Source organism: Palaemon carinicauda, chromosome 2 (genome assembly GCF_036898095.1).
Source record: "Palaemon carinicauda isolate YSFRI2023 chromosome 2, ASM3689809v2, whole genome shotgun sequence".
Taxonomy (NCBI): domain Eukaryota; kingdom Metazoa; phylum Arthropoda; class Malacostraca; order Decapoda; family Palaemonidae; genus Palaemon; species Palaemon carinicauda.
The window spans coordinates 46,446,526-46,474,025 of NC_090726.1; the positions used below are offsets into that span (position 1 = coordinate 46,446,526).

The 27,500-nt window shown below is 38.5% G+C and overlaps 1 protein-coding gene across 1 annotated transcript in view; it reads left to right on the forward strand.

The window, feature by feature from the left end:
• The window catches only part of LOC137624565 (WSCD family member AGAP003962-like), a 392,441-nt gene that overhangs the window by 277,050 nt on the left and 87,891 nt on the right, over positions 1-27,500 (forward strand). The gene's annotated exons all lie outside the window — the stretch shown is intronic.

A 27,500-nucleotide genomic window follows, 5' to 3' on the forward strand; every position in this document is an offset into this window, starting at 1 on the left:
TATATTATTATTATTAAATGCTAAGCTACAACCCTAGTTGGAAAAGCGGGATGCTATAAGCCCAGGGGCCCCCAACAGGGAAAATAGCCCAGTGAGGAAAGAAAACAAGGACAAATAAAATATTTTAAGAATAGTAAACATTGAAATAAATATTTCCTACATAAACAATAAAAACTTCAACAAAACAAGAGGAAGAGAAACTAGATAGAACAGTGTGCCCGAGTGTACCCTCAAGTAAGAGAACTCCAACCCTATAACGAGTTCCTACTTTCTTCCTTGTGTGACACAGACAAACAAAGAGGAATAAGAAACTAACAAATGCAAAGTAACATAATGTACTTGATGATATTACAAAAATGAGTCCAGATATTGATGTACCTTTTACAGCTCTGAAGTAAAGGTAAAATACGAGAGAGAGAGAGAGAGAGAGAGAGAGAGAGAGAGAGAGAGAGAGAGAGAGAGAGAGAGAGAGAGAGAGATATGAATGATTCTAAGTCAGTTGTGGATTATAACACTGACGAAGCTCTCGACTTGTAGTGTTATGGTGTTATTTTTTTCATTCCTACACGTATATATTAAAAATATATTTATCTATCTATCTATCTATCTATCTATCTATCTATATATATATATATATATATATATAATATATATATATATATACACATGTATATATACATATATATACATGTGTATATATATAATTATATATTATATATTATATATATATATATACATATATATACAGTATATATACATATATATATATTATATATATATATATATATATATAATATATATATATATATATATATATATATATATATATATATATCAAGTTGTATATCACAAGATCGGCAATTTAATCATACACATTTTGTCACTAGTTTCACGTAAATCAGATACAAACTGGCTAAGATATAGCAAAAAGTTTTTTTTTTTTACATCTTCGTAACCTTGGCCTTGATCTTTGACCCAATCACTCCCAAAATCTAATCAAATTGTCCTTAGATCATGGGTAATCATCCCATTAAATTTCATGAGATTCGGTCGAATAGTTTTTGAGTTATGCGAATCACAAATAAACAGGCAGACAAACAAATAAATACACGCCTATCAAAAGAAACAGTTCTTCCTATAGTCAATTTCTCTTAGCGATGCAGATTTGCACTGACTCGCAGCGGTGCCCTTTTAGCTCGGAAAAGTTTCCTGATCGCTGATTGGTTGGACGAGATCATTCTAACCAATCAGCGATCAGGAAACTTTTCCGAGCTAAAGGGCACCGCTGCGAGTCTGTGCAAATCTGCCTCGATAAAAGAAATGGACTATAGTATGAGGAGAATAATTTTGCTTAAATCTCTCATAGGTAAAAAGTTATTATTATTATTATTACTATCCAAGCTACAACCCTAGTTGGAAAAGCAAGATGCTATAAGCCCAAGGGCTCCACAGGGAAAAATAGCCAAGTGAGGAAAGGAAATAAGGAAATAAATAAATGAAGAGAACAAATTAACAATAATCGTACTAAAAAAAGTAACAACGTCAAAAACAGACATGTCATATATAAAACTATTAACAACGTCAAAAATGTATCCATTGATGAAATGTTAAATCCGCCCAAAAAAAAAATGTTTCAATACCGGCCAAAATGGACATCGCATGACAACACCTACTTTAGATCTGTCACAGCAAGTGAAAAATGGCTTTCGCTTTGCACTTCATCAGGGCAATGAAAGCTGTACATCTGTTTCATCCACACACGGATGAATTACAATAAAGGATTGTATTTCGATTTTGTAGAAATTAATATCCTCGTCCATTTTAGTTGTCGATGATGGATGGTGTTATGATAACGACCAATATTGATCTCCGCCAACTAATTTGGAAGGAGGTTATGTTTTACCGCCTGTTTGTGTGTATATGTGTTTGGCGTTATAACATCAAAAATTGACCTCCGCCAACGAATTTGGAAGGAGGTTATTTTTTACCTCCTGTTTGTGTGTGTATGTGTTTGGTGTTATGATAACATCCATATTTATCTCCGTCAACTAAGTTGGGAAGGAGGTTATTTTTTAACCCCCCTATTTGTGTGTGTATGTGTTTAGTGTTATGATAACATCCAATATTTATCTCCGCCAACGATGTTGGAAGGAGGTTATTTTTTACCCCCTGTTTGTGTGTGTATGTGTTTGGTGTTATGATAACATGAAATATTTATCTCCGCCAACGATGTTGGAAGGAGGTTATTTTTTACCCCCCCGTTTGTGTGTTTGTTTGTTTGTGAACAGATTCCTGGCTGCAATTCTAATCGTTGAGTAATGAAACTTGCAGGGATTAACTGTTAAGTAAAAAGCTGGAAATGATTAAACTTTGGAAGGTCAAGGTCAAAGGTCAAGCAAAATGTCCAATTCACGTAATCAGCCATAAGTTTACATCGTTGTCACAGAGACTTCAAACTTGGTTCATATTTGAGTGTAAGAAAATCCACGTCAATTAATACATGTTAAGGTCAAAGGTCAGGTTGAAGGTCGAGTTATAAGCTGCTGTGTCGGAGAGAGAGAGAGGAGAGGAGAGAGAGAGAGAGAGAGAGAGAGAGAGAGAGAGAGAGAGAGAAATTAAATCTATACATTTTCTGATAGCAAAGATGTTACATAGGTTAATAGCAACCTCTCTTCATTGTTCAATAAATTTCCCTAAATTTATGTCCTCTTTATACCAATTCAATTTTCAATAAATTCACCTAAATTTATTTCCACAAGGAACTAGAAGAGTTGGAAGACCCAAGCCTACATGGCTGAAGACTATGAAGCCTGAAGTAGAAGATGATGAATGGAGAAGTATTGACTTAAAAAGCTCAAGATAGAGACGACTGGCGAAATATAACCGTGGCCCTTTGCGTCAATAGGCGTAGGAGATGATGATGATGATGATAATGATCATCATGATCAAGAAAGTTCATACATTTGAATGAACAGGTGTTTATGATGAGGGTGATGATATACGTACATAGCTAGAAGAGTTGGAAGACCAAGGCCTACATGGATGAGGACTAAGAATCGCGAAGTAGGAGATGATGTATGGAGAAGAATCGATTTAAAAGCTCAAGATAGAGATGACTGGGGAAATCTAACCGTGGCCCTTTGCGTCAATAGGCTTAGGAAGAGATGATGGTGAGTTGATGATGATGATGATGATGTTGATGATGATGATGATGTCGATGATGATAATGATGATGATGATTTCCTCCTTATACGAGGTCCTAATAAAACATTCCATTACCTTGTTCAAACATCTCTTATATTTAAAAACACAATCAGTACAGAGCAGTTACGCCCTTGTCTCCAGAGAGCAAAAGGAATAAAAACGTATGCAATTAAGAAAATGAATAACGTCCCCTGATTCATTTACATTTTTCATTCAGGGAGATTTATTTTTTCATGATTAAAGCTCTTGCAAATGAGAGAGAGACGCGTTTATTAATCTAACCAATATTAACATCGCAAAAGCATTAATATTGTTTTAATACATTCGATATTAACATTACAGAAGGGTTAATATTATTTCAATACGCGCATGTATCATATCTACATCTGTGAAGACTAACATTGACATTAATAATATCAATATTGTTGTAATAAATGCATTATCATATATACATCTATGAATTAATTGCATAAACAACACGTTCCATACAATACATTTCGAAACTAACCGAAAAAAGGAAATAATAATTATGTCAACAAAATATATCAGTACTTGGGAGTTATTCATTAAAATATTTAGAATATTTTTTACTTATATTCATAAACACAAAGGACGTTTAATAATTATTACCACCCAATGCGGGTTATATCAGTGAAATAATCACTCTCTCTCTCTCTCTCATCTCTCTCTCTCTCTCTCTCTCTCTCTCTCTCTCTTACCTTGTGCCACGCAAACCAATTTCCTTGGGACCAGCAACTCCTTACCTGAAAAAGAAAAATGATTTTTAGTGCCAAATGATCCTAGAAAGTAATGGTAGACAGAGACCCTTTTATTCTGTTCCTCTTGGTATATTTCCTGTACCAACCGTACATAGTTCATTTTGTGCTTGTATCTTTGCTCTCCCCTCGCACTAAAAAGAACCTGAAAAATCATGTCTGCTTTTTTCCTCTGTAACAGTGTCAATATTTGAACATGAAAATTCTTGTTGCTTTGAGATTTTGTATATAAAGGAGTTGTTCTTTAATAAACTAACTCAGTTGCTTTCACACTGCCTTCGAGTTCACAACCTTCTCTCGGCTCCGTCCCATTACGAAGAGTTTTATACCTAAAAGTGTGTACATGACCCGTCAAAAATGATGGATGAATATTTGTAGGTATGTGCACTTAAGCACTCCCTCTCACTAGGGTATGACTACCCCTTCTCTCCCCCCTTACCCGAGGAACGGGGATAGCTGAGCGTGACCGGAAGGAAATATATAGTCAGTAACTGCTAAAAAGAATTGTCCTCAATTCTCAAATGGAGAAATAAGTGTTAATTTTTCGTTAAAAAAACATCTAAGGCGAAGATTTTCTTTAAAAATTTTGGCAAATCCATTTGCTGTATCTTTTTTCCCACCGTTATCTCTACATTAAGGGGTCGGTTGCCTGATGCGCCCTCTCCAATGCCTTCTATCAAAGGCATCCTCTTCCACAAAAGCTCTTCTCTCCATGTCATCCTTCATCTTATCTTCCTTTCTTCCCACCGTTATATCTACATTAAGGGGTCGGTTGCCTGATGCGCCCTCTCCAATGCCTTCTATCAAAGGTGTCCTCTTCCACAAAAGCTCTTCTCTCCATGTCATCCTTCATCTTATCTTTCTTTCTGCCCACCGTTATCTCTACATTAAGGGGTCGGTTGCCCGATGCGCCCTCTCCAATGCCTTCTATCAAAGGCCTCCTCTTCCCACCAAACCTCTCCTCTCAAAATCATCCTTGCTGTATACACCTTCAAACACTAATTTGTGAATAACGCCTTTATTTATAAAGCCATGATTCTTAATTAAGTATGTTCTGCCAAACAGATGGGGGTGTCTCTTTCTTTCTAAGCACAGCGTTAATACTAGGATGGCACTCAATAAAGAGCATACTTTCACACACGCCAGGCAGTTTTATTTTCCTCTGAATTCCACTGCATACTTGCACTTCGATGTATTTTCTTCAAAATCTTATGGATTTAACCTTGGGTCATACCCCACATGTTCATCGAGTTCCGTGGAAATTGGTTCATTAGCTTTTACCCATTTACTTAACATTGTGATTATTTTCAAAGTACTGTTGCGTACCTGTACTTTGATGTGCCTTATCCCAAATGTTACAGATTCATCCTTGGGGCATACCCAACATAACTACCAAGTTTGGTCGAAATCTGTACTGTAGTTTTTGGGTAAAGTTGCTCACAAATAAACTAACATACAGGCAGGGGTGAGTACATACCCTACGCAAATCTTCGATTTTTGACAAAGGCAACAAAGGATGGCAGGGATAGTTTGATAAAGTTGTCTTATCTCCTAACAGCATTCTAAACCAAACTCTAGATCTACATACAAGCCAAAGTCGAAGACTTTGCGTAGGGTATGTACTGTATGTATGTATTGGCACCTATGGGGCCGAAACTTGGAATCTAACAGAAAAGCTTTCCCTTAAATTACGGACAATGCAGAGGGCACATGAGAGAATTATGCTAAATCTAACATGGAAGGATAGAAAAACAGCTGAATGGATACGTCAAAAAACTAAAGTAATGGATATCCTTGAAACCATTAGCAAGCTCAAATGGAACTGGGCAGGGCACAATTGCCAGGATGACAGAATGACAGACAACAGATGGATATCACGAACAACCTTCTGGACACCCCGAGGATACACAAGAACCGAGGAAGACAAAAAACCCGCTGGCGAGATGACTTAGACCAACATAAGCAACAGTGGCACAGAATAGCTTGGGATAGAAGTCTGTGGAGGAACCTGGGGAAGGCCTACATCCAAGAAAGGACTTTTGAAGGCTGAAATGATGATGATGATGATGATGTATTCACCCCTGTCTGTTTGTTAGTTTATTTGTGAGCAATTTTACCCAAAAACTACAGTACATATTTTGACCAAAATTGGTAGTCACGTTAGGTAAAACCCAATAATGAATCTGTTACATTTGGGATAAGGTATATCAAAGGGTTAGGGTTCTCTTGCTTGAGGGTACACTTGAGCACACTATTCTATCTAATTTCACTTCCTCTTGTTTTTGTTAATGTTTTTTATAGTTTATATCGGAAGTATTGATTTTAGTGTTGTTGCTGTTCTTGAAATATTTACTTTTTCCTTCTTTCTTTTCCTTACTGGGCTATTTTCCCTATTGGGGACCCCTGGGCTTATAGCATCCTGCTTTTCCAATGAGGGTTGTAGCTTAGCAAATAATAATAATAATAATAATAATAATAATAATAATAATTATAAGAGTAATAATAATAACAAAATAATAATAATAATAATAATAATAAAGATAATAATAATAATAATAATAATAATAATAATAATATGACGAACATCGTTTAGATGTATTATACATCTCTAAAAGAGGTTCGTCATAGTGAATAACACTGCATTCACATATCAATTCATTGATCGATTCTTCATGATGAAAATGAGTTTTATCTGATGCTTTAAATGAAATATGATAAGAAGTAAAAAAAGAAATTATTGTTTAAAAGGAGTTAATATCTTCGATCAGCCAAAGGACAGTGTCTGCAGCGGGTAAGGTATAGCTTTAAACGAAAATATTAAGAGTGAGGAATTCTTTTATAATTAAGTTAGCTAATCTTTAGCTATGCTAATTAAGGGCCTTTGACCTTTAATAACTTTTTCTTTTAATTCTTCGAGTCTCTCCTCTGATTCTAGTCTCAAATAAAGGGAGAATATGAACTGCATAATTAACTTTGAGAGAGAGAGAGAGAGAGAGAGAGAGAGGAGAGAGAGGAGAGGAGAGAGAGAGGAGAGAGAGGAGAGAGAGAGGAGAGAGAGAGAGAGAGAGAGAGCCTTTTCTTCTAATTCTTCGTGTCTCTCCTCTGATACTAGTCTCAATTAAAGGGAGAGTATGAACTGCATAATTAACTTTGAGAGAGAGAGAGAGAGAGAGAGGAGAGAGAGAGAGAGAGAGAGAGAGAGAGAGAGAGAGAGAGAGAGAGAGAGAACTTTTTCTTCTAATTCTTATTGTCTCTCCTCTGATACTAGTCCTCAATTAAAGGGAGAATATGAACTGCATAATTAACTTTAAGAGAGAGAGGAGATGAGAGAGAGAGAAGAGAGAGAGAGAGAGAGAGAGAGAGAGAGAGGAGAGAGAGAGAGAGAGAGAGAGAGAGAGAGAGAGGGAACTTTTTCTTCTAATTCTTCGCGTCTCTCCTCTGATACAGTCTCAATTAAAGGGAGAGTATGAACTGCATAATTAACTTTGAGAGAGAGAGAGAGGAGAGAGAGAGAGAGAGGAGAGAGAGAGAGAGAGAGAGAGAGAGAGAGAGAGAGAGAGAGAGGGAACTTTTTCTTCTAATTCTTCGCGTCTCTCCTCTGATACTAGTCTCAATTAAAGGGAGAGTATGAACTGCATATTTAACTTTGAGAGAGAGAGAGAGAGAGAGAGAGAGAGAGAGAGAGAGAGAGAGAGAGAGAGAGAGAGAGAGAGAGAATTTTGAAACGTGACCAATAGTCCAGAAAATTAATTTCTGGACCACAGAACAATTGCAAATCTGTCATACACAGAAGCCCTATGGCACGCAATTTGGTCTTTGCGTTGCAATAATTTGCAAGCATGCAGATAACTTCAAGGTTTAAAAGGCCGCTCATGAATGGCAGTGGCAAAGGACAGTGTGACGGGCCGAGAGAAGGTTGTGACTCAAAGGCAGGTTGAAAGCAACTGAGTGAGTTTATTGTAAAATACTCTCCTTTATATACAAAATCTCAAAGCAACAAGAATTTTCAGGTTTAAGAATCGACACCTTTACCATGAGAAAAACAGACATGTTATTTAATTTTCTTTTTAGTGCGAGGGGAGAGCGGAAGATACAAGCACAAAATGAACTATGTACGATCGTGTGACATACGGTTGGTACAACAGTAACAATAGCCTAGCTAGCAGGACAATGACCAAGAGAGTGACAATATATACATATCATCAGCACCCAAGGCACCCTCTCCACCCAAGCTATGATTAGGGAGCGCCAGGCAATGGCTGCTGATGACGCAGCAGGTTGACCTATAAGGCTTGGTGAGGTTGCAAACACTACAAGAAACTATCGAACTTGAGCGGGACTCGAACTCCGGTCCGGATAAACGCCAAGCAGGGGACGTTTCCAATAGGCCGCCGCAACCCTGCACTATCAAGATTTATCGACCTATAAAAATATATATATATATATATATATATATATATATATATATATATATATTTCTTTCCAGTCACGTTCAGAGGCGAGATGTGTAATACCCAGTCTCTGCCCATCCTTCGGGTAGCGGGCAGAGAGAGTAGTCAATCTTTGAAAAAGTTAACCTCTGAAATGGCCAACCTTTGTCAAGAGCAACCTCTGTAAAGGTCAGTTTAAACCTTTGAAAAGGTCATCCTAAGAAAAGGTAAACCTTTGAAAAAGTCAACCTCTGAAAAGGTCAACCTCTGACAAGTTCAACCAAAGAATAGGTCAATCTCTAAAAGGTTAACCTTTGAAAATCATCCTCTGAAAAGGCCAATCTCTGGCAAGATCAACCTCTGTCAAGGTCAACATCTAAAAAGATAAACCTCTGAAAAGGTCAGCCTCTGAAAAGGCCAATTCCGGAAAAGTTCAAACAAGGTTAACCTTTGAAAAGGCCAATCTCTGACAAGATCAATCTCTGAAAGTCAGCCTCTAACAAGGTCAACCTCTAAAAAGATAAACCTCTGAAAAGGTCGGCCTCTGAAAAGGCCAATTTCTGAAAAGTTCAAACAAGGGTAACCACTGAAAAGGCCAATCTCTGACAAGATCAACCTCTGTCAAGATCAACCTCTGTCAAGGTCAACCTCTAAAAATATCAACCTCTGAAAAGGTCAGCCTCTGAAAAGGTCAGCCTCTGAAAAGGCCAATTTCTGAAAAGTTCAAACAAGGTTAACCTCTGAAAAGGGCAACCTCTGACAAGATCAACCTCCGTCAAGATCAACCTCCGTCAAGATCAACCTCTGAAAAGGTCAGCCTCTGAAAAGGCCAATTTCTGAAAAGTTCAAACAAGGCTAACCTCTGAAAATGGCAATCTCTGTCAAGATCAACCTCCGTCAAGGTCAACCTCTGAAAAGGTCAATCTCTGACCATTAAAAAGCTAAAGTTAAAGTTACGGGTTTTAGGTCTCCCCTGAGACGATCTACATCATTCTCCTCGGGCGACCATAAGCCAGCAGGGACTATTACTAGCCCCCCCCTAACCTCACCCCCCAGGCGCCACCCTGGGGAGTACTCCAGGTAGAAGGTCTCACACTATTCGCATCCTAGCGGGAGCGCGAACTCGGGACCTCTGAAACAGAAGCCCGCGACGCTACCATTGTGGTCACTGCCAACAAACACCTGTGGGGGAGACAAGGCCTTTTTTTCCAGGCTTATCTCCTCGTGACGTCATAAAGAGAGAAAAAGAACGAGTAATGATGTAGCTTAAAGCAATATTTTTTTGTACAGATGAGGCAACAAACTAGTGGGAAAGGACCATTGACCAAATTTGTAAAAAAAGGATACAACGAAGTATTGGAAAAACAAACATTATTTACTTATTTATTTCCTTTCCTTACTGGTATTTTTTTTTTCCTGTTGGAGACCTTGAGTTTATAGCATCCAGCTTTTCAAACTACGGTTGTAGCTTATCTAGTAATAATGATAATAATAATAATAATAATAATAATAATAATAATAATAATAATAATACGAAGAAGAAGAAGAAGAAGAAGAGGAGAGCAAGATAAGTGGGAACTCCAATCATTTGCTAATAATAATAATAATAATAATAATAATAATAATAATAATAACGCTACAAAGTATTCGTACATAGTTTATTTATTTCATTTCCTCACTGGGCTATTTTCCCCTGTTGGAGCCCTTGGGCACATACTGTTACATCCTGCTTTTCTAACTAGGGTTGTAGCTTAGCTAGTAATAATACCAATATCATCAATATTATTATTATTATCATTAAAATAATGAATATGTCAATTGTTATTATTATTATTATTATTATTATCATTATTATTATTATTATTATTATTATTATTATTATTATTATTATTATTATTATTATTATTATTATTATCCTTAACCTTTGTTTTATAATTGTTCTTGCTTTGTTATATATTCAACACAAAGTAATATTAATGAAATGCAAAGTTTAATATGCTAAAAAGGGTTAAAAAAAACTAAACCTTTACAGATCCTCGCTAACCACTTAGAATATTATTATTATTATTATTATTATTATTATTATTATTATTATTATTATTATTAAGGTTTGTTCTATAATTGTTCTTGCTTCGTTATATATTCAAAAAAATTAATATCAATGAAAGTTAAAGGTTAATATGCTCAAAAGGGTTACGAAAACCTTAGCCTTGGCGATCTTCGCTAGCCACTTAAAACTTGAAGTCCAGACAAGGGTCGAACACGGGTCAACTGAATATAAACACAGTTGGATATTTAATGCGGACATTTTCAAGACGAACTCCTCTCCGAGCGGTTGTCGAGAAGGGTGTTAACGGAATATCTCATTTCAGTATGGAATTGATAACTGGGGTCTGGAAATGACTGGAAAGAGTTTGAGGGAAATAGGGAAAATGGGTATCTGGAAATGACTGGAAAGAGTTTAAGGGAAATAGGGAAAATTGGTATCTGGAAAGAGTTTAAGGGAAATAGGGAAAATTGGTATCTGGAAAGTTTAAGGGAAATAGGGAAAATTGGTATCTGGAACGAGTTCAAGGATAGAGAAAATTGCTATCTGGAAAGGACTGGAAAGAGTTTAAGGGAAATAGGGAAAATTGGTATCTGGAAAGGTCTGGAAAGAGTTTGAGAGAAATAGAGAAAATTGGTATCTGGAAAGATCTGGAAAGAGTTTGAGGGAAATAGAGAAAATTGGTAATTGGAAATGACTGGAAAGAGTTTAAGGGAAATAGGGAAAATTGGTATCTGGAAAGAGTTCAAGGATAGAGAAAATTGCTATCTGGAAATGACTGGAATGGGTTAAAGGGAAATATGGAAAAATGGTATCTGGAAATGACTGGAAAGAGTTTAAGGGAAATAGGGAAAATTGGTATCTGGAAAGAGTTCAAGGATAGGGAAAATTGCTATCTGGAAATGAGTGGAAAGAGTTTGAGGGAAATAGAGAAAATTGGTATCTGGAAATGACTGGAAAGAGTTTAAGGGAAATAGGGATAATTGGTATCTGGAGAGAATTTAAGGGAAATAGGAAAAATAGATAACTAGAAATGCTGGAAAGAGTTTAAGGTATATATGGAAAATTGGTATCTGGAAATGACTGGAAAGAGTTTAATGGAATTAGGGAAAATTGGTATCTGGAAAGGACTAGAAAGAACTTCAGGGAAATAGATAAGAAAATTGGTACCTGGAAAGGACTGGAAAGAGTTTAAGAGAAAAATGATAGCTGGAAAAGACTGGAAAGAGTTCAAGGATAGAGAAAATTGGTATCTGGAAATGACTGGAAAGATTATAAGAGTGAATAGAGAAAATCCGGATAGAGACCGTAAACACGTAGCCATCGGTCCAAGAAACTTGTTTGTCTCGTAGAGTTAAAGAGATTAAAAAAAGTCTACTCGTGAACCCTATAAAATATTCCAAGGCATCTCTCTCTCTCTCTCTCTCTCTCTCTCTCTCTCTCTCTCTCTCTCTCTCTCTCTCTCTCTCTCTCTCTCTCTCTCTCTCTCTCATTAGTTTTAACACTTTTATAGTTTATATACGAAAAATCTGTGATAATATTGTTACTGCTTATGAAACGTTTTATTTTAATTGTTCATTGCTTTTCGTATCATTTATTTCCTTATTTCCTTTCCTCACTGGGCTATTTTCCCTGTTGGAGCCCTTGGACTTTTAGCATCTTCCTTTTCCAACAAGGGCTCATATCATTTATTTCCTTTCCTCACAGGGCTATTTTTCCCTCTTGGAGCCCTAGGACTTTTAGCATCTAGTTTTCTCAATTAGGGTTATAGCTTAGCTGATAATAATAATAATAATCATAATAATAATAATAATAATAATAATAATAATAATAATAGGTCGCCTTATTCTCATACCCTCAAAACGTTCTCTGTTTATTCATTAGAAATGTTTAGTAACGTTTTAAAGGTCAAAATGTAAACATTATCGCAAGTTAGAAATGCGAATAAAAGGCGCCAAGTGCTTGGACTACTGTCTGCTCAAGCGATAAAATATCTCCCTCTCCTTTTCTGTCACTACGAGTGTGACTTCCTCTTGCTTCAAAGCATAAATCTCGAATACTGGAAACGCATTTCTGCATCTGGAATATTTGGAATTCCATGCTGGAAGGGAAAGCCACAGATTTCTCTGGAGGGGAAATGCTAAGTTCAAAGATATCTGAAGAAGAGAGATGGAAGAAATGAGACTTTACAAAGAAATGTTAGATGACTAAATATTCCACCAATAGATGGCGTTTGTGGTCTGAAAGTTTCAATTAATTATTCCAACACAAAATTGGATATATGAAACGTTGGACTCTTGAGGTAATTACGACATTTTTCTTTCGAGAAACATTAGAAAAAATTAAAAATGAGTAGCATGAAAAAAAGATTATCATTATAAGAAAAAAAAAACATATTTCAAGTAAAGACCTATCATCACATTTTCTCTTTGAATTATATCCCCTATATAATAAAGAACAAGTGTCTAATATATATATATATATATATATATATATATATATATATATATATATATATATATAGATATATATATATATATATATATATATGTGTGTGTGTGTGAGTCTAATATATATATATATATATATATATATATATATATATATATATATATATATACATATATATATATATATATATTTATATATATATATATATGTGTGTGTGTGTGAGTCTAATATATATATATATATATATATATATATATATATATATATATATATGTGTGTGTGTGAGTCTAATATATATATATATATATATGTGTGTGTGTGTGTGTGAGTCTAATATATATATATATATATATATATATATATATATATATATATATATATATATATATATATATATATATATATACATACATACATATACCAAAGGCACTTCCCCCAATTTTGGGGGGTAGCCGACATCAACAAGAAACAAAAACAAAAAAGGGAACCTCTACTCTCTACGTTCCTCCAGCCTAACCAGGGACTCAGCCGAGTTCAGCTGGTACTGCTAGGGTGCCACAGCCCAACCTCCCACATTTCCACCACAGATGAAGCTTCATAATGCTGAATCCCCTACTGCTGCTACCTCCGCGGTCATCTAAGGCACCGGAGGAAGCAGCAGGGCCTACCGGAACTGCGTCACAATCGCTCGCCATTCATTCCTATTTCTAGCACGCTCTCTTGCCTCTCTCACATCTATCCTCCTATCACTCAGAGCTTTCTTCACACCATCCATCCACCCATACATATATATATATGTATGTATATATATACTTATATATATGTATAATAATAATAATAATAATAATAATAATAATAATAATAATAATCTCATCGTACGCCTATTAACTCAAAGGATCTCAATTACATTTCGCATGTTATCATTATTTTGAGCTTTTAAATCAATACTTCTCCATTCATCATCTCCTAATTTATATATATATATATATATATATATATATATATATATATGTATATATATATATATTTCCGGTCACGCTTAGGTCTCCCCCATCCCTCGGGTAGGGGGAGAGGGAATAGTCATACTCTGGCGAGAGGGGTATGCGTGTGAGTGCATATCTATCTAAATACAAAAGCCGTCATTTTCTACGGGTCGCGTACACTAATAATAATAATAATAATAATAATAATAATAATAATTAATCCCTACAAGTTTCATTACTCTACGTTTAAAATTGTGGCCAGGAAGCTGTTTAGAAACAAACATACACACACAAACAAACAATCAGGGGATAAAACATAACTTCCTTCCAACTTCGTTGACGGAAGTAATAATAATAAAAAAAAAATTTCCAAAAAATAAAAAAAATAAAAATGTCTCAAACCTATTCCTTTTGATCTTCAAAGGCACACAAGCGACCTTTCCAGCAAATCCTTGACCTTTTCCACAGATGTCAAAGGTTCATGATGTTAACATTGGATAAGTCGACCTTTCGAGAGATTCCAGAACCAATTGGATTTGCTCCATTTCTAATCAAACTCAAACTTATTCTCATCATTTATTTATTTCCTTATTTCCTTTCCTCACTGGGCTATTTTTCCTTGTTGAAGCCCTTGGGCTTATAGCATCTTGCTTTTCCAACTAGGGTTGTAGCTTGGCTAATAATAATAATAATAATAATAATAAAAATAATAATAATAATAATAATAATAAATATTGTTTGAGTTGCTCTTCATACGATTAGTAAATCGTAAGATACTTTTGTTGCAAGTCGAATTGAAATTTCAAAATAATGATATTAATAACATTACTACTACTACTACTACTACTACTACTACTACTACTACTACTACTACTACTACTACTACTACTAATAATAATAATAATAATAATAATAATAATAACAACAATAACAATACTAATAACAATGATAATAATTTTGGCTATATAGTAAAGATAAAGTGCCTGATTATATATATATATATATATATATATATATATATATACATATATATACATATATATATATATATATATATATATATATATATATATATATACAGTATACATATATATATACACATATATATATATATATACAGTATACATATATATATATATATATATATATATATATATATATATATATATATATATATATATATATATATATATACAGTATACATATATATATATATATATATATATATATATAACGGATTTTGAGCGAAGCGAAAAATCTATTTTTGGGTGAGATAGCCATGTCGTCCTGATGGAAGTTCCTATAGGGTAGCTTCCTAGGGTATATTACAACTACGGCGATATTCCCAGAGAATTTACCTTAAGGTACCAGAATTCTAACTCCTGGAGCGAGTATCCCTCGTGAAAGGGATATCGCGACATATCAGAGGACGTATTCTAGACACGTCACATGGCAATCTACGACCTGAATAGAGATTCGTCTCGTAGGAGGGAGATTGACGAGATACGAATTCGGGAAAGAAAAAGGGGAGCCGCTCCCAAGGCTTCCCTATCCCCCGATTCGTATGCGTGCCTGGCGCCAATCCTGGCGCCATCTGTATTCCTTGTAGCGTACACGAGGTGCTACAGATACTGTATGTAGGGAGGGGTCCTACAGCCCTTTCTTAGAAAGGCAAGGGCGGGTCCATCAGGACGACATGGCTATCTCACCCAAAAATAGATTTTTCGCTTCGCTCAAAATCCGTTTTTTGGGCTCAAGCCATGTCGTCCTGATGGAAGTGTACCAGAGCATTACTGTATCTGTGGATTCTCAGAACGTGCCGTACTCCCCGGAGATATTTATTCCCGGTCGACTAGACCTAGAGACCTAAGATGTTACCGTTATACATCTTTTCAACTAACTATAAACTATGTTAGAGCTTCCTGCCCCCTACAGGGAAGAGTCCTACTAGACTCTGGAAAGTCTCGAAGAGTACATATATCTATGTATGAATACCAGGCAAGCTAATATAGTGGTCTCGCCCTATATTAAGTAAAGCATAGTTTGTATAGAACCACTGCGTCAATATATTGACCAGTCATCCGCACAATACTTGTATTGGACAAAGGTTTATATCCGCATAGGAAGAAACTAATAAAACCGCCCTCGTCCCTTTATGGGACGGAGTCCTCCCATTAGGGGACTTACATAAACCAATGCAACATAGCTTGCAAAACAGAACAATTCTATCAGAATTATCCCAGATAAGATACATAGAATTAAAATGCTCAATTATACCAATAAATTGACACAGGTGAAAGAGACGCAAGGTTCTCAAGAACAAGTTTATTGACAGATAATAAACAGACAGGTTAACAACAAATATATATATTTATATAAAAGAGGGTAACCCAAAACTTTAAGCATAAGTATGATAGTAAACAGAACTTGTTTATCTGAAAGAAAAACCATTAAACACCACTTTAATGAGATACCAAGGTATCAAGTCATAAAAAATCTGTATTACAAATCAATCACATTAGCGTTAGAAACGCTTGGCACACATGTCTGAACTTATGCAAGGTTCACCTTTGAAGGAAGGAACAGTCTATATGGGCACTTGGTGCCCTCATTTAGTTTGTAGTACAGTATGTACCTACACACTCACCCTGGACTTAATCGTCCCAATTAAGACCACTGTTCCTCGCAGAGTTAAACAGTAGGGTTAACTACACGACCCACTGCTACCACAGATCTCTTAAGTTCCTCTACTTGCTTCGCATAGTGGCGAAAGAACACCCTGGAAGACTTCCAGCCCGTGTATGAACGGAGATGTTCAAAATCCATACAATTAAAGAAATTTAGGGATGAGGCAACTTTCCTCGGATCGTGACCTGCGGGTGTACTGTCAGGATCCGCTCTGCGAATAAAATATGTCATTTTCGCTCTGAGTTGATTCAGAGATAAATTTGAGCCTGATGTTTCTCCCCTGAATAGTTGACTACCCTTGAAGTCTGAAGTTCTACGAAGATAGACCTTTAGGCATTCTACTGGACATAGAGATGCATCTTCTTTCAGAGGACAGATTCTCCAGGGACCCCACCTGTTGGTGGGTAACTCATTCTTGGCGAGAAACGTAGGATCCGGAAACAGGTTCAGCTCCCCCCCATCCAGGAACTGAACACGACCTGCCTCTCTCGAGAGGGCTACGATCTCACTAACCCTGGCCCCGGACGCGAGTGCAAATAGGAAAATAACTTTTTGCGTCAAATCCTTTAACGCACATTCTTCATTGCTCAACAAGGAGGCGAAATGAAGAACTTTGTCTAAAGACCATGAGATGGGCTTTGGAGGTGCTGAAGGTCTGAGCCTAGCGCAGGCTTTCGGAACTTTATTAAAGATCTCGTTACCTAGGTCGATCTGGAAGGCAAATAAAATGGGTCTCATCAAAGCCGATTTACACACTGAAATCGTGTTAGCTGCCAATCCTTGGCCATGGAGATGGATGAAGAAAGATAAGCAGAAATCTGTTGAGATCTCCTGCGGATTCTTTGCCTTTACAAAGGCCACCCATTTTCTCCAAGATGACTCATATTGCCTTCTAGTCGATTTGCACTTGTATTCCTCTAGGAAGTCTATGCTGGCTTTCGAAATCCCGAAGCGCTTTCTCACCGCTAGGGCGAGAAAATCATGAGCTGCAGGGTCTGGGTTTTCTGTAATGAAGCGCAGACAGTCGACTTCTGGACTCGCTGGGTCAGAACTGGATGTGGTAGCGGCACGAACTTCATCTGTAGTTCCAACGCCAAGGGGAACCACATGCTGTTCGCCCACTTGTGGGCCACTATTGCCGCTACCCCCTTGAAGGATCTCAGTTTGTTGAGGACCCTCAACAGAAGGTTGTGAGGAGGGAACAGATAAATCCTGGACCATCTGTTCCAGTCGAGGGACATTGCGTCCACTGCTTCCGCTAAGGGGTCCTCGTACGGGGACACGTACAGGGGCAACTTCTTGTTGTCTTTCGTCGCAAAGAGGTCTATTTGCAGTTCTGGGACTTGATTCAGAATGAAGGAAAATGATCCTGCGTCTAAGGACCATTCCGACTCTATCGGTGTGAACCTGGATAGAGCGTCCGCTGTCACATTGTGGACTCCTTGAAGGTGAACTGCCGACAGGTACCACTTCTTCTTTTCCGCCAATCGGAAAATGGCTAACATCACTTGGTTGAGAGGTGGTGACCTCGACCCTTGTCGATTCAAGCATCTCACAACCACCTCGCTGTCTGTCACCAATCTTATGTGGATCGAGTGACGCGGGGAGACTTTCTTTAAGGTAAGGAGCACTGCCATAGCTTCTAGAAAGTTTATATGAAAGGTCCTGAATAGCTTGGACCAAGTCCCCTGGACTTTTTTCCGATGAGAGTGACCTCCCCATCCCTCCTTTGAGGCGTCTGAGTGAATCGTCAACGACGGGGGAGGTGGCTGAAGAAGAACAGACTTCTTTAGATGTCTGGCTTGGGACCAAGGTCTGAGAAGAGTACGTAGCCGAGGCGGCACTGGTCTTCTCAGGTCTCTTCGCGCGTTTGATGCATACCTTCTCCAAACTCCGGTTGCATCCTTTAGCTGTGCTCTTAGCACTGGGTCTGTCACTGAAGCAAACTGGAGAGAGCCTAGTACCCTCTCCTGTTCGCGTCTTGATATCCTTTCGGAATCTAGAAGTCTCTTGACAGAGCCCGCTATCTCCTTCCTTTTCTTCATTGGGATGGAGAAACTGTGTGACAAAAGGTCCCAGTGGATTCCTAGCCACTGGAACTTTTGGGATGGAGAAAGTCGAGACTTTTTCTTGTTGATCTTGAAGCCTAGGTACTCTAGGAACTGGATCACCTGACTGGAAGCTTGCAAGCATTCGGTCTCGGATGCTGCCCACACCAGCCAGTCGTCCAGGTAGGCTACTACCTGAATTCCCTTTAGGCGTAATTGTTTGAGAGCTGCGCTCGCAAGCTTCGTGAAAATCCTTGGGGCTATGTTTAGCCCGAATGGCATGGCTCTGAAGGCGTACAGTTTTCGTTGTAGCCTGAACCCTAGGTAGGGGGAGAGTCGACGGCTGATTGGAATGTGCCAATAGGCGTCTGACAAGTCTATAGAGACTGAGTATGCCCTCTTGGGCAGTAAGGTCCTTATGTGTTGCAGTGTTAGCATCTTGAATTTGCAATTCACTATGAACTTGTTGAGTGGTGACAAGTCCAGAATGACTCTGAGCTTTTCCGAGTCTTTCTTGGGAACACAAAACAGCCTCCCTTGGAATTTGATGGACTTCACCTTTCGGATCACATTTTTCTCCAACAGTTCTTGAACGTACTCCTCCAAAATGGGGGTGGAGTGTTGGAAAAACCGAAGGCATGGGGGTGGAGTGCTGTACCAGCTCCAACCCAGTCCATTCTTGAGTAGGCTTTGGGCCCAGGGATCGAAGGTCCAGCGATCCCAAAATTTCATCAGTCTCCCTCCTACCGGTATCATTTCACTTGCACTGCCGTCCTGAGGTCTTGCCTCCCTGACCACGACCACCTCTGAATCCCCTTCCCCTTGAGGGGCGCCTAGACGAGCCTCTGGCTGCTCCTCTAGGTTTTGCACGAAAGGAAGAAGACTGTCCTTCGAACGTTGGGGCGAATGTGGTTGACTGACCTGGTACCGCCTGGGGTACCCACTGAAAGGCAGTCGGGGTTTGTGCCACCATCTGGGGCACTGGAGGCAAAGGCAATTGCAGTTGCTGTTGCTGTCTATAAGGCTTGGCTGGCCGAGATGGTAGCCTAGTCTTCATATTCTTCCTCTTTGGTTGAGGACCCTCATCCGGGGAAGATTTTCTTTTGATAGCCAGGCCCCACTTCTGGAGAAGATTTCTATTCTCCACGGCGGCCTTATCAACAACCTCTTTGACCACATCGGTAGGGAAAAGGTCTTTTCCCCAAATGTTGGAGGAGATTAACTTCCTTGGCTCGTGTCTCACCGAAGCCCCGGTGAACACGAACTCCCTGCAAGCTCTCCTTGCCTTGACGAAGTTATAAAGGTCCTTCGTCACTGTGGCTAAGTGAGACTTAGCCACTACCATGAACATTTCATGGACCTTGGGGTCACTTGCCATCGTCTCGAGAGTAGTCTGATGAGACATTGAGGCAGCCAGTCTTTCTTTTGTCTCGAACTCTCTTCGTAAAAGAGATTCGGACAGCTTGGGGAGGTCCTCGCCGAATTGCCGTCCGGCAATATCAGCCTCCAACTTTCCCACTGAGAATGTTAGATGGACATCCTTCCAGTCTTTGTGGTCCATAGGTAGAGCCAGCGACAAGGGTTTACACTCCTCCAGGGAGGGGCAAGGCTTGCCGGCCTCGACTGCCTTTAGGACAGCCGCAAACCCTTTTTGTAAAAAGGGGAAGGCTCTATCAGGAGAGGACACAAACGAAGGGAGCTTCTTGCTCAATGCAGCTACCTTCGAATTCGAGAAGCCCCTCTCTTTCATCGAGGATGAAAGTAGGGCTTGAGCCTTAGCGTGGTCCATAACAATGACCTCCTTCGGCTCTGTCTCCTCCCTTGAAGCTGGTTCTTTTCTCAGCCGGACATAGCAGTCCGGATATGATGCCTTGCTGGGCCAGAATTCTACCTCCTCTAGGGGAACTGAACCCAGCTTATCCGAAATGACGATCTTTCCAGTCGTCATCGGCATGTGCTCAGCATACCTCCATGGGTTAGCATCTGAGCATATGGGAAGGTCTTTCACATTGAGCCTTTTCCGGGGCCCATGTGATTCTGCCAGGGACTGCATACGCAGTTCCATTGCAGCCACCTTCTCCTGATTCTCCTTCTGCATTTGTTGGATCATTCCAACAATCGAAGAGAGGGCCTGTCCCAGTTCTACTGGGAGGCCAGCCGATGTTGAGGGGATAGGCTCCGGCATCTGAACCGGAGTAGCCGACACCTCGTCGACCTCATCCTCTACGACATCCGGGGTTTGAACTTGATCCTGACCTTCTGCCAGGAGGTCTTCTTCCAAACGATCGTCCAGGTCAGACATCCTGTCACACAACTGGATGTCTTGCATCGCATCTGCGACTTCCTCGTCCACCTGGACTTGATCTTGAAGGATCTCCTCTTGAGGCTGGGGAATCACTGCCTCAGCTGATGCCTGGGGAAAAAGATACGCCCTCATCTTCTCACTTGGAAGATAAGGGCCAGAGGTGTTCTTCTTGAAGCCCCTTACCCAAGTACGAAGCTTTTCCCTAGCTATATCCCTTGATTCCGCCGTTCTAGGGGAATCAAAAGCCTCAGTAATCAGGTTAGTGCATACAGTACATACCTGAGGGTCCCAATACTGGAGATCATTCTTGGAGACAGCGCATGCTGCGTGTCTCCTACAACACTCATGTCCGCAGAGGTTCTTGCTGCGGACATTGCAGAAAACATTTCCGCACTTCGGAGGGTCCTCCTGTAAAGAGAAGAAATTTCCATGAGTATCAAGTGAACTATGTATCACTGGATATGCATAGTATAGCATAACAATTCATAAATGAAAGACACACACTTGTGTTTCCCTCACAACCCATTGTTGCAGCCTTCCAGATAATAAAATCAAAAATGGTTTATCTCTACTAGAGTAACCAATGCAAGGTTTCCATAGGAAACAGGTGGAGCTCACACCTAGGCAATGATTTTAAAAATCCTGGATAATAGACGGGGAAGAACTCTGCTTCCTGTCTGAGGGCAACAGCAAAGGGCTGTGTAAGAAAACACAATAGTGTTAGAAGATACAGTGCTGTACCTAAACTTTTACTATAGTTTTCTTCTTACTGTATATGCTATACAGAAGAATACTAGTACAGTATAGGAGGATGTGTGCCGGCCTGCCTTTGCCGGCCGGCACACACCACAATTAGCTTTAAAGTATACTACTTAACAGCTATAGGGCGGCAGCCCTCTGGTTCAAATGCCTGTGCCGGCGGCAGCAACTGCCGGCCAGCAACAGCCAGTGTAGGCCGGCAATGATTGCCGGCCAGCAACTACACAAGGTAGTACCCAGCTGCCGGCCACACTCTTGGTGACCGGCAGACAAGGACTGACATAAGCCGGCCGGCAAAGGTACAAGACCGATGCCAGCCGGCAGCAAAAGAACCAGAAGACTACCCCTGCCCGGCTGCCGGCCTCATAGGCCGGCAGCCGGCCTCATAGGCCGGCTGCCGGGACAGGTACAGCACTAGAAGAAAATAGAATGGATGCCGGGATAAGAGTGTACACAACCCCCCAAGCCCGGCAACCGAAAGAGTGCATATAAGGAAGGGGAGAAACTTAATTCAGGCTTCCTTGACCAATGCCGTCCGGCTCTGCCGGCAGGCATGGATGAGGGACCAAGAGAGGTCCGGGCAGCACTCGAAAACATAAGACCCTTGCCGTCCAGCATCTCTGCCGGCCGGCAATGGGCTTAGTCAATCCATATCCCAACCTATACTAGGTCCAGAAGTAGAATGACATATGGTACAGTAATACCCCTGCCGGCCAGCTCTGCCGGCCGGCAAGGTACAGTACAGTAATGGCTAGGCCATTACGGAGATAGAGGGGGAAGGGACAAGAGGGTCCTGCCAACCTTGCTTTAGTGACAGATCACCCGCAGCCAAGAACTCTGTCTTAGCCTAAGGGAGATCTAAGGGAAAGGGCCAGCGCAGTAGTATAATACCTGCCAGCTTCCAGAGCACCAAAGCAAGGAAGGCGTTGCAACTCCCAAGGGAAGATTTATCCTCCCCGAGAACAGCAACAGGACTTAGTCTGGTCGATCACACAAGAAGGAATCATAACTACAGAAACCTTCGACAGTGACCTAAGGGAGCTCAGCTCCCTTTGTAAGTGTTAGGTCAGCGAGGGAGACTCTGCCCCAAGCCAAACAACACGGACTCAGACTAAAAACTCTGTTGTTCTGTCCCTCTTTGAACCAGACTCAGCAGGAACAGGAAGGTACAGTAACACCCTAGTATAGTTTTATCGAAAATAAATTCGGAAAAAACCACTTAGGGATAAGCCCAAGGCTTAAACAGAGGGAAAGGGATTGCATACCTTCTCCGAAGAAAAGAAAGCAACCGGGGAGTATGATAAAGTATACTAAGGCTCCATAAGCAATTAGCCTAGGCACCAAGAGAATCGATTACCTAATTCACCGAAACTCTCACGTATACAATCTTGGAAATATTCCACACAGTCTAAAATGTATAAAATATAGCCTAAAGCTTCAATAAAATTTTAATTACACTCGGAAAAACCATAATCATGCATTAAGTACTAGGACCAAACGACTAGGCTACATGGCCTAGCGTAGGCCAGAATGGCGAATACTTCGCCAAATAATACTAAGCACGAAAGGAAATCCTATGTAAAGCTAAATAGCTAAATTTTATTAAGCAAAACAACCAGGAATGTCACTCTGACTAACTAATTTATACCTAGCGAGTGACAGTGTCCAGGACACCTCTGGTAGGCTACGGCTCTTGTATCAAAGATTAATCCTATTAATCACTCAAAATTTTACCAAGAGCCTACATTTATACATAACAGACACTATACTCAACTTATCCGAGGTCAACGAAGACGAAGAAGCCATGAAAAGCTGAATAAATCCAAGATTTGCGAGAAAAACAGGAAAAAACACCGAGTTGTTAAGCTACGCAAAAAGGAATACAGATGGCGCCAGGATTGGCGCCAGGCACGCATACGAATCGGGGGATTGGGAAGCCTTGGGAGCGGCTCCCCTTTTTCTTTCCCGAATTCGTATCTCGTCAATCTCCCTCCTACGAGACGAATCTCTATTCAGGTCGTAGATTGCCATGTGACGTGTCTAGAATACGTCCTCTGATATGTCGCGATATCCCTTTCACGAGGGATACTCGCTCCAGGAGTTAGAATTCTGGTACCTTAAGGTAAATTCTCTGGGAATATCGCCGTAGTTGTAATATACCCTAGGAAGCTACCCTATAGGAACTTCCATCAGGACGACATGGCTTGAGCCCAAAAATATATATATATATATATATATACAGTATACATATATATATATATATATATATATACAGTATACATATATATATATATATACATATATATATACATATATACTGTATATATACACACACACACACACACACACACACATATATATATATATATATATATATATATATATATATATTATTACTTGCATAGCAACAACCCTAGTTGGAAAAGCAGGATGCTATAAGCCCAGGGGTCCCAACGAAGAAAACAGCTCAGTGAGGAAAGGAAACAAGCAAAAATTAAATATTTTAAGAACAGCAGCAGTAAGAGAAACAACATTTGGATTAATATTATCAATATCTCGAGCCGATAAACGTAATCTTTATAAACGATCGCGAACGTAACGAAATGATCAGAAGGTATTTGACATAAATCATTAGTGAACTATTAATTGCTATTCGCTTTACGTCAATTCCAGAGACATAATATATATATATATATATATATATATATATATATATATATATATATATATGTATATATATATATATATATATATATATATATATATATATATATATATATATATATATAAACAGCTCTGGACGATCAGTTCTCAAGAAAATGTTAAGACTCGTGAATGACAAGTAACGATGAATAAATGCAAATTCACATTATTCACATTACGAATCTTGAACCTTCTTTGTTATTATTATTATTATTATTATTATTATTATTATTATTATTATTAAATGCTAAGCTACAACCCTAGTTGGAAAAGCAGGATGCTATAAGCCCAGGGGCCCCAACAGAGAAAATAGCCCAGTGAGGAAAGGAAATAAGGAAAAAATATCTTAAGAATAGTAACAATATTAAGATAAATATTTCCTATTTAAACTATAAAAACTTCAACAAAACAAGCGGAAGAGAAACTAGATAGAAAAGTGTGCCCGAGTGTACTCTCAAGCAAGAGAACTCTAACCCAAAACAGTGAAAGACCATGGTACAGAGGCTATGGCACTACCCAAGAATAGAAAACAATGGTTTGATTTTGGAGTGTCCTTCTCCTAGAAGAGCTGCTTACCATAGCTGTAGAGTCTCTTCTACCATTACCAAGAGGAAAAAGTAGCCACTGAACAGTTACAGTGCAGTAGTTAACCCCTTGGGTGAAGAAGAATTATTTAGTAATCTCAGTGTTGTCAGGTGTATGAGGACAGAGGAGAATCTGTAAAGAATGGGCCAGACTATTCGGTGTCTGTGTAGGCAAAGGGAAAGAACTGTAACCAGAGAGAGGGGTCCTATGTAGTACTGTCTGGCCAGTCAAAGGACCCCATAACTCACTAGCGGTAGTATCTCAACGGGTGGCTGGTGCCCTGGACAGCCTATTACCTTATTTATTATTGTTGTTGTTGTTGTTATCATCATTATTATTATTATTATTATTATTATTATTATTATTATTACTTGCTAAGCTACTACCCTAGTTGGAAAAGTAGGATGCTATAAGCTTATTCTTTTTTTATTTTAACTTAATTTTCTGTAAAGGCTAAAACTACACTGCCTTAATTTGGATAAATTCACGGCTTAATTTTGAAAATCCACTCTATATGTTGCAGCCTGTACCTTAAAAAATTCGTATTACAAATTATTCTTATTTCAACTAAATGAACATATGTTTTACATATTTCTATCCTCTTTTTATGAGTATATTATTTTCGCTAAATTTCCGACCATACTTCATCATCAGGGAGACATGATATCGAAAGATAGTTTGTTCATGATAAAATAAAATCCTTATTTCTGTTCTGAGATTTCGTGGAGAGAGAGAGAGAGAGAGAGAGAGAGAGAGAGAGAGAGAGAGAGAGAGAGAGAGAGAGAGAGAGAGAGAGAGAGAGAGTCACACGTGGGAAGAGAAATGAATAAGTTTACCTTTAATGAAGTTCTATTTAAAGTGTAGAGACATGAATCTTCCCTATATATTGAAGAGCCAGTGCTTGGATACATACACACACACACACACACATATATATATATATATATAATATATATATATATATATATACCCTTTCACCACGTTAGGTTACCCCTACTCAGAGCGGGTATACAGTATATATATATATATATATATATATACTATATATATATATATATATATATATATATACCCTTTCACCACGTTAGGTTACCCCTACTCAGAGCGGGTATACAGTACATATAAATAAATATATATATATATATATATATTATATATATATATATATATGCATATATACATATATATATGTGTATATATGTATATATGTGTATATATGTATATATGTATATATATGTATATATATATATATATATATATCATAATATCAGAAAGACAGGAGGGGCATAAAATTGTACGAACTGAATTGTTGAGACAAAACTTCAAACAGCTGGTGTCTTTATACAGTCCAAAATCGGGAAAGAATGAGCGAAAGAGAATAGTCTTGGGAGACACTGAATCCTCCCCTGTCTAGTTTGGGAGACCATAAAAGGGTGGTTGAAGGAAAGGTGGGAAACAGAGAAAATGAATCGCAGCTAGGAATGGAGTTCCAGGATTGGAGTTCCTGGAACAAAGGAAAATGGAGGCTTGATTCCTGGAAATATATTGTGGAAATATATAATTCCAGGAGAACTTTAATTAAGTATACTTTGGAGTTCCAGGAACTAAGGAAAATGGAGGCTTGATTCCTGGAAATATATCGTGGAAATATATTATTCCCGATGAACTTTAATTAGGTATACTTAGGAGTTCCAGGAACACAGGAAAATGGAGGCTTGATTCCTGGAAATATATCGTGGAAATATATCATTCCAGGAGAACTTTAATTAAGTATATCTTAAGTTCAAGGAACAAAGGAAAATAGAGGCTTGATTCCTGGAAATATATCATTCCAGGAGAACTTTAATTAAGTATACTTTGAAGTTCCAGGAACAAAGGGAAATAGAGGATTGATTCCTGGAAATATATAGTGGAAATAAACCATATGGAAATATATTCCCGAAGAACTTTAACTAAGTATACTTTGGAGTTCCAGGAACAAAGGAATATGGAGCCTGGATTCCTGAAAATATAACATATGGAAATACATAATTCCAGGAGTACTTTAATTAAGTATATTTTGAAGTTCCAGGAACACAAGAAAATTGTGGAATGATTCCTGGAAATATAATATATGGAAATATATCATTCCCGAAGAACTTTAATTAAGTATACTTTGGAGTTCCAGGAACACAGGAAAACGGACGCTTGATTCCTAGAAATATATCGTGGAAATATAACATATGGAAATATATCATTCCCGAAGAACTTTAATAAGTATACTTTGGAAAGAGAAATCGGAAGAAATAAAAACGGTTTTTAGATTATGTTGGTAAAGAACAGTTTTTATAGTTTTTATATTAAATATTTATTTTAATGTTGTGATGTTCTTAAAACATTACATTTTAATTGTCAATTACTTCTCTTATTTCCTTGTTTCCTTTCCTCACTGGGCTATTTTTCCCTGTTGGAGCCCTTGGGCTTGTAAAAATCATGCTTTTCCAACTAGGGTTGTAGCTTAGCTTGTAATAACAACAACAAT